This window comes from Cavia porcellus, unplaced genomic scaffold, assembly GCF_034190915.1.
Source record: "Cavia porcellus strain 051 isolate PalLab524CR breed Dunkin Hartley unplaced genomic scaffold, mCavPor4.1 scaffold_7, whole genome shotgun sequence".
Classification (NCBI taxonomy): domain Eukaryota; kingdom Metazoa; phylum Chordata; class Mammalia; order Rodentia; family Caviidae; genus Cavia; species Cavia porcellus.
In genome coordinates, this window is record NW_026947490.1 from 4640486 (window position 1) to 4654114 (window position 13629).

Sequence of the window (13629 nt, forward strand, 5' to 3'; positions counted from 1 at the left end):
TACACTTAAAATCAGCTAAGAATGACTGTTAACTCAGAGAAGTGTTTCATGAGATGGAGAAATAACAAAAAGCTTACTTTTTTTGAAGTTGACGATTTTTTTCATCCTCTCCTCCCAATTTGCCAAGTTGGAAGGCATCCTGAGATGAGTTTTCCATTTCAGAAACAACAGCTACAAAAAAGAAGAAAAGCCCCCAAATTTACAGTAAATTAACATGGCAAAGTTATATGTTTCACAAATAGGAAGAAGATTCTGCAGGTAGAGAGCTGAATCATTTCTGAAGGGTAAGCTTCCGAGCAAACACATATAAATGTTCAAGAGTATAAATTAGCACCTAAGAGGGTTATTCATTCACGCCAAATGAATTTCCACTGCTCTGCTTTGTTTCACACGTGGGCAAACTGGGCTGTCAGGAGAACGCTCAGCCATGACTCTTCGTGGGCACTGGAGACCTGCAGCAGGCACAAAGGAAAAATCTCACGCTCTCCCAATCCCAGCAGTTAGGACAGCTGCCTAAAACCGGCCCACCTTGTCTTGGTGATTCTTTGCCAGTTTGTCCAGGCTGACCCTTTTCCTTTTTGCCAAACAAATGACCAATGGAGGACTTGATGCTCTTCTTCTTTGGGGCTTTGTGGAGCGCGTCCTGCCTGCTGTCACTGCTACTGGGATTGTTCACAGGACCTTCCTGGGAGCCTGTTCAGCTTCAAAGAAATAAAATGGATTTTTACCACCCTCTTCCCCGCTCCACAGTCCATTCACACGTACAAGAACAGTCTGCATGTTTAATATTCCTACCTTCAACTTCCTAAAAAACCTTTCGAGTCTCTTACACACAGTACAATATGCATTGTAATGCAGGGTCCCAGTAATGCTTCCACAGACCTGTGTCTGGAAAGCCAAGATTCTGATGTGCTCCCTGCTCAGAGCAGGCCTGTACTCTAGCCTGCCTGGTTTGGACACATAAGGGAACACCCTCTGCAGGGGCCTTACTCAGGCACTGAGGGTTGCACTCAGTCAACAGGAAAGAGAACAAGGTCTCAGAAGCCTGACTATAATTGTAACTTATTTAGGAATTGTGTCCATGTTATAAAACATATACATGCACATATATAATTCTATTGAACTGAAAAACAGCCACATGATGTATGAACTGTAACTTCCATTTGACAGTTGAGGAAACTGAAGCACAGGATAAGTAACTTTGTCAGAGACACACAGCTAACTAGAGAATTAACCAGGATTCAGCGGCCAGAGCTCAAATGGCCAAGCCTAACTATTACCCATTCTATTATCCTGGGAAACAACTCTGAAAAGGAAGACTGAGAATACATGTGTGAACTCAGTCAAGATTTCCAAATGTCCTCTGTTCTCCAGACATGATGGCTTAAAACAGGCTTTAGGTCAATGGGAGGCAAACCTATGGCATGCATGCTGCAGCAAGCTCTTTGTATCTCTGAAAGCTCTATCACTGCTTTAGGTTCATCTTTCAAAAGACAATGTATTTACATAGCTAGAAATTACACTGAAAATCAGCTAAGAATGACTGTTAACTCAGAAAAGTGTTTCATGAGATGGAGAAATAACAAAAAGCTTACTTTTTTTGAAGTTGACGATTTTTTCCATCCTTTCCTCCCAATTTGCTAAGTTGGAAGGCATCCTGAGATGAGTTTTCCGTTTCAGAAACAACAGCTACAAAAAAGAAGAAAATTCCCCAAATTTAGAGTAAATTAACATGGCAAAGTTATATGTTTCACAAATAGGAAGAAGATTCTGCAGGTAGAGAGCTGAATCATTTCTGATGTGTAAGCTTCCGAGCAAACACATATAAATGTTCAAGCGTATAAATTAGCATATAAGAGGGTTATTCATTCACGCCAAATGAATGTCCACTGCTCTGCTCTGGTTCACATGTGGGCAGACTGGGCTGTCTGGAGAATGCTCAGCCATGATTCCTTGTGGGCACTGGACACCTGTGGCAGGTACATAGGAAAAAGCTCATGCTCTCCCAATCCCAGCAGTTAGGACAGCTGCCAAAAACCGGCCCACCTTGTCTTGGTGATTCTTTCCCAGTTTGTCCAGGCGGACCTTTTCCTTTTGGCCAAACAAATGACCAGTGGAGGACTTGATGCTCTTCTTCTTTAGAGCTTTGTGGAGTGGGTCCTCCCTGCTGTCACTGCTGCTGGGAATGCTCACAGGACCATCCTGGGAGCCTGTTGAGCTTGAAGGAAAGAAAATGGACTTTTACCACCCTCTTCACAGCTCCACAGTCCATTCACATGTACAAGAAAAGTGTGTATTTTTAATATTCCTACCTTCAACTTCCTAAAGAATTTTTCAAGTCTCATACACACAGTAGAATATGCATTGTGATGCAGGGTCCCAGTAATGCTTCCCCAGACCAGTGTCTGGAAAGCCAAAGTTCTGATGTGCTCCCTGCTGAAAGCAGGCCGGTACTCTAGCCTGCCTGGTTTGGACACATAAGGGAACATCCTCTGCAGGGGCCTTGCTCAGGCACTGAGGGTTGCACTCAGTCAACAGGAAAGAGAACAAGGTCTCAGAAGCCTGACTATAATTGTAACATATTTAGGACCTGGGTCCATGTTTTAAAACATATACGTGCACATATATAATTCTATTGAACTGAAAAAAAACCACATGATGTATGAACAACTGTAACTGCCATTTGACAGTTGAGAAAACTGAAGCACAAGCTAAGTAACTTTGTCAGAGACACACAGCTAACTAGAGAATTAACCAGGATTCAGCGGCCAGAGCTCAAATGTCTAAGCCTAACTCTTAACCACTCTGTCCACTAGGGAGACAACTCTGCAAAGGGAGACTGAGAATAAATGTGTGAGTTAAGTCAACATTTCCAAATGTCCTCGGTTCTCCAGACATGATGGCTTAAAACAGGCTTTAGGTCAATGGAGGCAAACCTATGGCGTGCATGCTGCAGCAAGCTCTTTGTACCACTGAAAGCTCTATCACTGCTTTAGATTCATCTTTCAAAAGACAATGTATTTACATCGCTAGAAATTACACTTAAAATCAGCTAAGAATGACTGTTAACTCAGAGAAGTGTTTCATGAGATGGAGAAATAACAAAAAGCTTACTTTTTTTGAAGTTGACGATTTTTTTCATCCTCTCCTCCCAATTTGCTAAGTTGGAAGGCATCCTGAGATGAGTTTTCCGTTTCAGAAACAACAGCTACAAAAAAGAAGAAAAGCCCCCAAATTTACAGTAAATTAACATGGCAAAGTTATATGTTTCACAAATAGGAAGAAGATTCTGCAGGTAGAGAGCTGAATAATTTCTGAAGGGTAAGCTTCCGAGCAAACACATATAAATGTTCAAGAGTATAAATTAGCACCTAAGAGGGTTATTCATTCACGCGAAATGAATTTCCACTGCTCTGCTTTGTTTCACACGTGGGCAAACTGGGCTGTCAGGAGAACGCTCAGCCATGACTCCTCGTGGGCACTGGACACCTGCAGCAGGCACATAGGAAAAATCTCAGGCTCTCCCAATCCCAGCAGTTAGGACAGCTGCCTAAAACCGGCCCACCTTGTCTTGGTGATTCTTTGCCAGTTTGTCCAGGCTGACCCTTTTCCTTTTTGCCAAACAAATGACCAATGGAGGACTTGATGCTCTTCTTCTTTGGGGCTTGGTGGAGCGCGTCCTGCCTGCTGTCACTGCTACTGGGATTGTTCACAGGACCTTCCTGGGAGCCTGTTGAGCTTCAAAGAAATAAAATGGATTTTTACCACCCTCTTCCCAGATCCACAGTCCATTCACACGTACAAGAACAGTCTGCATGTTTAATATTCCTACCTTCAACTTCCTAAAAAACGTTTCGAGTCTCTTACACACAGTACAATACGCATTGTAATGCAGGGTCCCAGTAATGCTTGCACAGACCTGTGTCTGGAAAGCCAAGATTCTGATGTGCTCCCTGCTCAGAGCAGGCCTGTACTCTAGAATGCCTTGTTTGGACACATAAGGGAACACCCTCTGCAGGGGCCTTACTCAGGCACTGAGGGTTGCACTCAGTCAACAGGAAAGAGAACAAGGTCTCAGAAGCCTGACTATAATTGTAACTTATTTAGGAATTGTGTCCATGTTATAAAACATATACATGCACATATATAATTCTATTGAACTGAAAAACAGCCACATGATGTATGAACTGTAACTTCCATTTGACAGTTGAGGAAACTGAAGCACAGGATAAGTAACTTTGTCAGAGACACACAGCTAACTAGAGAATTAACCAGGATTCAGCGGGCAGAGCTCAAATGGCCAAGCCTAACTATTACCCATTCTATTATCCTGGGAAACAACTCTGAAAAGGAAGACTGAGAACACATGTGTGAACTCAGTCAAGATTTCCAAATGTCCTCTGTTCTCCAGACATGATGGCTTAAAACAGGCTTTAGGTCAATGGGAGGCAAACCTATGGCATGCATGCTGCAGCAAGCTCTTTGTATCACTGAAAGCTCTATCACTGCTTTAGGTTCATCTTTCAAAAGACAATGTATTTACATAGCTAGAAATTACACTTAAAATCAGCTAAGAATGACTGTTAACTCAGAAAAGTGTTTCATGAGATGGAGAAATAACAAAAAGCTTACTTTTTTTGAAGTTGATGATTTTTTTCATCCTTTCCTCCCAATTTGCTAAGTTGGAAGGCATCCTGAGATGAGTTTTCCGTTTCAGAAACAACAGCTACAAAAAAGAAGAAAATTCCCCAAATTTAGAGTAAATTAACATGGCAAAGTTATATGTTTCACAAATAGGAAGAAGATTCTGCAGGTAGAGAGCTGAATCATTTCTGATGTGTAAGCTTCCGAGCAAACACATATAAATGTTCAAGCGTATAAATTAGCATATAAGAGGGTTATTCATTCACGCCAAATGAATGTCCACTGCTCTGCTCTGGTTCACATGTGGGCAGACTGGGCTGTCTGTAGAATGCTCAGCCATGATTCCTTGTGGGCACTGGACACCTGTGGCAGGTAGATAGGAAAAAGCTCATGCTCTCCCAATCCCAGCAGTTAGGACAGCTGCCAAAAACCGGCCCACCTTGTCTTGGTGATTCTTTCCCAGTTTGTCCAGGCGGACCTTTTCCTTTTGGCCAAACAAACGACCAGTGGAGGACTTGATGCTGTTCTTCTTTAGAGCTTTGTGGAGTGGGTCCTCCCTGCTGTCACTGCTGCTGGGAATGCTCACAGGACCATCCTGGGAGCCTGTTGAGCTTGAAGGAAAGAAAATGGACTTTTACCACCCTCTTCACAGCTCCACAGTCCATTCACATGTACAAGAAAAGTGTGTATTTTTAATATTCCTACCTTCAACTTCCTAAAGAATTTTTCAAGTCTCATACACACAGTAGAATATGCATTGTGATGCAGGGTCCCAGTAATGCTTCCCCAGACCAGTGTCTGGAAAGCCAAAATTCTGATGTGCTCCCTGCTCAAAGCAGGCCGGTACTCTAGCCTGCCTGGTTTGGACACATAAGGGAACATCCTCTGCAGGGGCCTTGCTCAGGCACTGAGGGTTGCACTCAGTCAACAGGAAAGAGAACAAGGTCTCAGAAGCCTGACTATAATTGTAACATACTTAGGACCTGGGTCCATGTTTTAAAACATATACGTGCACATATATAATTCTATTGAACTGAAAAAAAAACCACATGATGTATGAACAACTGTAACTGCCATTTGACAGTTGAGAAAACTGAAGCACAAGCTAAGTAACTTTGTCAGAGACACACAGCTAACTAGAGAATTAACCAGGATTCAGCGGCCAGAGCTCAAATGTCTAAGCCTAACTCTTAACCACTCTGTCCACTAGGGAGACAACTCTGCAAAGGGAGACTGAGAATAAATGTGTGAGTTAAGTCAACATTTCCAAATGTCCTCGGTTCTCCAGACATGATGGCTTAAAACAGGCTTTAGGTCAATGGAGGCAAACCAATGGCGTGCATGCTGCAGCAAGCTCTTTGTACCACTGAAAGCTCTATCACTGCTTTAGATTCATCTTTCAAAAGACAATGTATTTACATCGCTAGAAATTACACTTAAAATCAGCTAAGAATGACTGTTAACTCAGAGAAGTGTTTCATGAGATGGAGAAATAACAAAAAGCTTACTTTTTTTGAAGTTGACGATTTTTTTCATCCTTTCCTCCCAATTTGCTAAGTTGGAAGGCATCCTGAGATGAGTTTTCCGTTTCAGAAACAACAGCTACAAAAAAGAAGAAAAGCCCCCAAATTTACAGTAAATTAACATGGCAAAGTTATATGTTTCACAAATAGGAAGAAGATTCTGCAGGTAGAGAGCTGAATAATTTCTGAAGGGTAAGCTTCCGAGCAAACACATATAAATGTTCAAGAGTATAAATTAGCACCTAAGAGGGTTATTCATTCACGCCAAATGAATTTCCACTGCTCTGCTTTGTTTCACACGTTTGCAAACTGGGCTGTCAGGAGAACGCTCAGCCATGACTCCTCATGGGCACTGGACACCTGCAGCAGGCACATAGGAAAAATCTCACGCTCTCCCAATCCCAGCAGTTAGGACAGCTGCCTAAAACCGGCCCACCTTGTCTTGGTGATTCTTTGCCAGTTTGTCCAGGCTGACCCTTTTCCTTTTTGCCAAACAAATGACCAATGGAGAACTTGATGCTCTTCTTCTTTGGGGCTTTGTGGAGCGCGTCCTGCCTGCTGTCACTGCTACTGGGATTGTTCACAGGACCTTCCTGGGAGCCTGTTGAGCTTCAAAGAAATAAAATGGATTTTTACCACCCTCTTCCCAGCTCCACAGTCCATTCACACGTACAAGAACAGTCTGCATTTTTAATATTCCTACCTTCAACTTCCTAAAAAACGTTTCGAGTCTCTTACACACAGTACAATACGCATTGTAATGCAGGGTCCCAGTAATGCTTGCACAGACCTGTGTCTGGAAACCAAGATTCTGATGGGTTCCCTGCTCAGAGCAGGCCTGTACTCTAGCCTGCCTGGTTTGGACACATAAGGGAACACCCTCTGCAGGGGCCTTACTCAGGCACTGAGGGTTGCACTCAGTCAACAGGAAAGAGAACAAGGTCTCAGAAGCCTGACTATAATTGTAACTTATTTAGGAATTGTGTCCATGTTATAAAACATATACATGCACATATATAATTCTATTGAACTGAAAAACAGCCACATGATGTATGAACTGTAACTTCCATTTGACAGTTGAGGAAACTGAAGCACAGGATAAGTAACTTTGTCAGAGACACACAGCTAACTAGAGAATTAACCAGGATTCAGCGGCCAGAGCTCAAATGGCCAAGCCTAACTATTACCCATTCTATTATCCTGGGAAACAACTCTGAAAAGGAAGACTGAGAACACATGTGTGAACTCAGTCAAGATTTCCAAATGTCCTCTGTTCTCCAGACATGATGGCTTAAAACAGGCTTTAGGTCAATGGGAGGCAAACCTATGGCATGCATGCTGCAGCAAGCTCTTTGTATCACTGAAAGCTCTATCACTGCTTTAGGTTCATCTTTCAAAAGACAATGTATTTACATAGCTAGAAATTACACTTAAAATCAGCTAAGAATGACTGTTAACTCAGAAAAGTGTTTCATGAGATGGAGAAATAACAAAAAGTTTACTTTTTTTGAAGTTGACGATTTCTTTCATCCTTTCCTCCCAATTTGCTAAGTTGGAAGGCATCCTGAGATGAGTTTTCCGTTTCAGAAACAACAGCTACAAAAAAGAAGAAAATTCCCCAAATTTAGAGTAAATTAACATGGCAAAGTTATATGTTTCACAAATAGGAAGAAGATTCTGCAGGTAGAGAGCTGAATCATTTCTGATGTGTAAGCTTCCGAGCAAACACATATAAATGTTCAAGCGTATAAATTAGCATATAAGAGGGTTATTCATTCACGCCAAATGAATGTCCACTGCTCTGCTCTGGTTCACATGTGGGCAGACTGGGCTGTCTGGAGAATGCTCAGCCATGATTCCGTGTGGGCACTGGACACCTGTGGCAGGTACATAGGAAAAAGCTCATGCTCTCCCAATCCCAGCAGTTAGGACAGCTGCCAAAAACCGGCCCACCTTGTCTTGGTGATTCTTTCCCAGTTTGTCCAGGCGGACCTTTTCCTTTTGGCCAAACAAACGACCAGTGGAGGACTTGATGCTGTTCTTCTTTAGAGCTTTGTGGAGTGGGTCCTCCCTGCTGTCACTGCTGCTGGGAATGCTCACAGGACCATCCTGGGAGCCTGTTGAGCTTGAAGGAAAGAAAATGGACTTTTACCACCCTCTTCACAGCTCCACAGTCCATTCACATGTACAAGAAAAGTGTGTATTTTTAATATTCCTACCTTCAACTTCCTAAAGAATTTTTCAAGTCTCATACACACAGTAGAATATGCATTGTGATGCAGGGTCCCAGTAATGCTTCCCCAGACCAGTGTCTGGAAAGCCAAAATTCTGATGTGCTCCCTGCTCAAAGCAGGCCGGTACTCTAGCCTGCCTGGTTTGGACACATAAGGGAACATCCTCTGCAGGGGCCTTGCTCAGGCACTGAGGGTTGCACTCAGTCAACAGGAAAGAGAACAAGGTCTCAGAAGCCTGACTATAATTGTAACATATTTAGGACTTGGGTCCATGTTTTAAAACATATACGTGCACATATATAATTCTATTGAACTGAAAAAAAACCACATGATGTATGAACAACTGTAACTGCCATTTGACAGTTGAGAAAACTGAAGCACAAGCTAAGTAACTTTGTCAGAGACACACAGCTAACTAGAGAATTAACCAGGATTCAGCAGCCAGAGCTCAAATGTCTAAGCCTAACTCTTAACCACTCTGTCCACTAGGGAGACAACTCTGCAAAGGGAGACTGAGAATAAATGTGTGAGTTAAGTCAACATTTCCAAATGTCCTCGGTTCTCCAGACATGATGGCTTAAAACAGGCTTTAGGTCAACCGAGGCACACCTATGGCGTGCATGCTGCAGCAAGCTCTTTGTACCACTGAAAGCTCTATCACTGCTTTAGATTCATCTTTCAAAAGACAATGTATTTACATCGCTAGAAATTACACTTAAAATCAGCTAAGAATGACTGTTAACTCAGAGAAGTGTTTCATGAGATGGAGAAATAACAAAAAGCTTACTTTTTTTGAAGTTGACGATTTTTTTCATCCTCTCCTCCCAATTTGCCAAGTTGGAAGGCATCCTGAGATGAGTTTTCCATTTCAGAAACAACAGCTACAAAAAAGAAGAAAAGCCCCCAAATTTACAGTAAATTAACATGGCAAAGTTATATGTTTCACAAATAGGAAGAAGATTCTGCAGGTAGAGAGCTGAATAATTTCTGAAGGGTAAGCTTCCGAGCAAACACATATAAATGTTCAAGAGTATAAATTAGCACCTAAGAGGGTTATTCATTCACGCCAAATGAATTTCCACTGCTCTGCTTTGTTTCACACGTGGGCAAACTGGGCTGTCAGGAGAACGCTCAGCCATGACTCTTCGTGGGCACTGGAGACCTGCAGCAGGCACAAAGGAAAAATCTCACGCTCTCCCAATCCCAGCAGTTAGGACAGCTGCCTAAAACCGGCCCACCTTGTCTTGGTGATTCTTTGCCAGTTTGTCCAGGCTGACCCTTTTCCTTTTTGCCAAACAAATGACCAATGGAGGACTTGATGCTCTTCTTCTTTGGGGCTTTGTGGAGCGCGTCCTGCCTGCTGTCAGTGCTACTGGGATTGTTCACAGGACCTTCCTGGGAGCCTGTTCAGCTTCAAAGAAATAAAATGGATTTTTACCACCCTCTTCCCCGCTCCACAGTCCATTCACACGTACAAGAACAGTCTGCATGTTTAATATTCCTACCTTCAACTTCCTAAAAAACCTTTCGAGTCTCTTACACACAGTACAATATGCATTGTAATGCAGGGTCCCAGTAATGCTTCCACAGACCTGTGTCTGGAAAGCCAAGATTCTGATGTGCTCCCTGCTCAGAGCAGGCCTGTACTCTAGCCTGCCTGGTTTGGACACATAAGGGAACACCCTCTGCAGGGGCCTTACTCAGGCACTGAGGGTTGCACTCAGTCAACAGGAAAGAGAACAAGGTCTCAGAAGCCTGACTATAATTGTAACTTATTTAGGAATTGTGTCCATGTTATAAAACATATACATGCACATATATAATTCTATTGAAGTGAAAAACAGCCACATGATGTATGAACTGTAACTTCCATTTGACAGTTGAGGAAACTGAAGCACAGGATAAGTAACTTTGTCAGAGACACACAGCTAACTAGAGAATTAACCAGGATTCAGCGGCCAGAGCTCAAATGGCCAAGCCTAACTATTACCCATTCTATTATCCTGGGAAACAACTCTGAAAAGGAAGACTGAGAATACATGTGTGAACTCAGTCAAGATTTCCAAATGTCCTCTGTTCTCCAGACATGATGGCTTAAAACAGGCTTTAGGTCAATGGGAGGCAAACCTATGGCATGCATGCTGCAGCAAGCTCTTTGTATCTCTGAAAGCTCTATCACTGCTTTAAGTTCATCTTTCAAAAGACAATGTATTTACATAGCTAGAAATTACACTTAAAATCAGCTAAGAATGACTGTTAACTCAGAAAAGTGTTTCATGAGATGGAGAAATAACAAAAAGCTTACTTTTTTTGAAGTTGACGATTTTTTTCATCCTTTCCTCCCAATTTGCTAAGTTGGAAGGCATCCTGAGATGAGTTTTCCGTTTCAGAAACAACAGCTACAAAAAAGAAGAAAATTCCCCAAATTTAGAGTAAATTAACATGGCAAAGTTATATGTTTCACAAATAGGAAGAAGATTCTGCAGGTAGAGAGCTGAATCATTTCTGATGTGTAAGCTTCCGAGCAAACACATATAAATGTTCAAGCGTATAAATTAGCATATAAGAGGGTTATTCATTCACGCCAAATGAATGTCCACTGCTCTGCTCTGGTTCACATGTGGGCAGACTGGGCTGTCTGGAGAATGCTCAGCCATGATTCCTTGTGGGCACTGGACACCTGTGGCAGGTACATAGGAAAAAGCTCATGCTCTCCCAATCCCAGCAGTTAGGACAGCTGCCAAAAACCGGCCCACCTTGTCTTGGTGATTCTTTCCCAGTTTGTCCAGGCGGACCTTTTCCTTTTGGCCAAACAAACGACCAGTGGAGGACTTGATGCTGTTCTTCTTTAGAGCTTTGTGGAGTGGGTCCTCCCTGCTGTCACTGCTGCTGGGAATGCTCACAGGACCATCCTGGGAGCCTGTTGAGCTTGAAGGAAAGAAAATGGACTTTTACCACCCTCTTCACAGCTCCACAGTCCATTCACATGTACAAGAAAAGTGTGTATTTTTAATATTCCTACCTTCAACTTCCTAAAGAATTTTTCAAGTCTCATACACACAGTAGAATATGCATTGTGATGCAGGGTCCCAGTAATGCTTCCCCAGACCAGTGTCTGGAAAGCCAAAATTCTGATGTGCTCCCTGCTCAAAGCAGGCCGGTACTCTAGCCTGCCTGGTTTGGACACATAAGGGAACATCCTCTGCAGGGGCCTTGCTCAGGCACTGAGGGTTGCACTCAGTCAACAGGAAAGAGAACAAGGTCTCAGAAGCCTGACTATAATTGTAACATACTTAGGACCTGGGTCCATGTTTTAAAACATATACGTGCACATATATAATTCTATTGAACTGAAAAAAAAACCACATGATGTATGAACAACTGTAACTGCCATTTGACAGTTGAGAAAACTGAAGCACAAGCTAAGTAACTTTGTCAGAGACACACAGCTAACTAGAGAATTAACCAGGATTCAGCGGCCAGAGCTCAAATGTCTAAGCCTAACTCTTAACCACTCTGTCCACTAGGGAGACAACTCTGCAAAGGGAGACTGAGAATAAATGTGTGAGTTAAGTCAACATTTCCAAATGTCCTCGGTTCTCCAGACATGATGGCTTAAAACAGGCTTTAGGTCAATGGAGGCAAACCTATGGCGTGCATGCTGCAGCAAGCTCTTTGTACCACTGAAAGCTCTATCACTGCTTTAGATTCATCTTTCAAAAGACAATGTATTTACATCGCTAGAAATTACACTTAAAATCAGCTAAGAATGACTGTTAACTCAGAGAAGTGTTTCATGAGATGGAGAAATAACAAAAAGCTTACTTTTTTTGAAGTTGACGATTTTTTTCATCCTTTCCTCCCAATTTGCTAAGTTGGAAGGCATCCTGAGATGAGTTTTCCGTTTCAGAAACAACAGCTACAAAAAAGAAGAAAAGCCCCCAAATTTACAGTAAATTAACATGGCAAAGTTATATGTTTCACAAATAGGAAGAAGATTCTGCAGGTAGAGAGCTGAATAATTTCTGAAGGGTAAGCTTCCGAGCAAACACATATAAATGTTCAAGAGTATAAATTAGCACCTAAGAGGGTTATTCATTCACGCCAAATGAATTTCCACTGCTCTGCTTTGTTTCACACGTTTGCAAACTGGGCTGTCAGGAGAACGCTCAGCCATGACTCCTCATGGGCACTGGACACCTGCAGCAGGCACATAGGAAAAATCTCACGCTCTCCCAATCCCAGCAGTTAGGACAGCTGCCTAAAACCGGCCCACCTTGTCTTGGTGATTCTTTGCCAGTTTGTCCAGGCTGACCCTTTTCCTTTTTGCCAAACAAATGACCAATGGAGAACTTGATGCTCTTCTTCTTTGGGGCTTTGTGGAGCGCGTCCTGCCTGCTGTCACTGCTACTGGGATTGTTCACAGGACCTTCCTGGGAGCCTGTTGAGCTTCAAAGAAATAAAATGGATTTTTACCACCCTCTTCCCAGCTCCACAGTCCATTCACACGTACAAGAACAGTCTGCATTTTTAATATTCCTACCTTCAACTTCCTAAAAAACGTTTCGAGTCTCTTACACACAGTACAATACGCATTGTAATGCAGGGTCCCAGTAATGCTTGCACAGACCTGTGTCTGGAAACCAAGATTCTGATGGGTTCCCTGCTCAGAGCAGGCCTGTACTCTAGCCTGCCTGGTTTGGACACATAAGGGAACACCCTCTGCAGGGGCCTTACTCAGGCACTGAGGGTTGCACTCAGTCAACAGGAAAGAGAACAAGGTCTCAGAAGCCTGACTATAATTGTAACTTATTTAGGAATTGTGTCCATGTTATAAAACATATACATGCACATATATAATTCTATTGAACTGAAAAACAGCCACATGATGTATGAACTGTAACTTCCATTTGACAGTTGAGGAAACTGAAGCACAGGATAAGTAACTTTGTCAGAGACACACAGCTAACTAGAGAATTAACCAGGATTCAGCGGCCAGAGCTCAAATGGCCAAGCCTAACTATTACCCATTCTATTATCCTGGGAAACAACTCTGAAAAGGAAGACTGAGAATACATGTGTGAACTCAGTCAAGATTTCCAAATGTCCTCTGTTCTCCAGACATGATGGCTTAAAACAGGCTTTAGGTCAATGGGAGGCAAACCTATGGCATGCATGCTGCAGCAAGCTCTTTGTATCTCTGAAAGCTCTATCACTGCTTTAAGTTC

General features: G+C 42.7%; 1 protein-coding gene across 1 annotated transcript in view; it reads right to left on the reverse strand.

The window, feature by feature from the left end:
* Nucleotides 1-13629, reverse strand: part of LOC100721982 (liprin-alpha-1-like) — a 308156-nt gene that overhangs the window by 171306 nt on the left and 123221 nt on the right. The gene's annotated exons all lie outside the window — the stretch shown is intronic.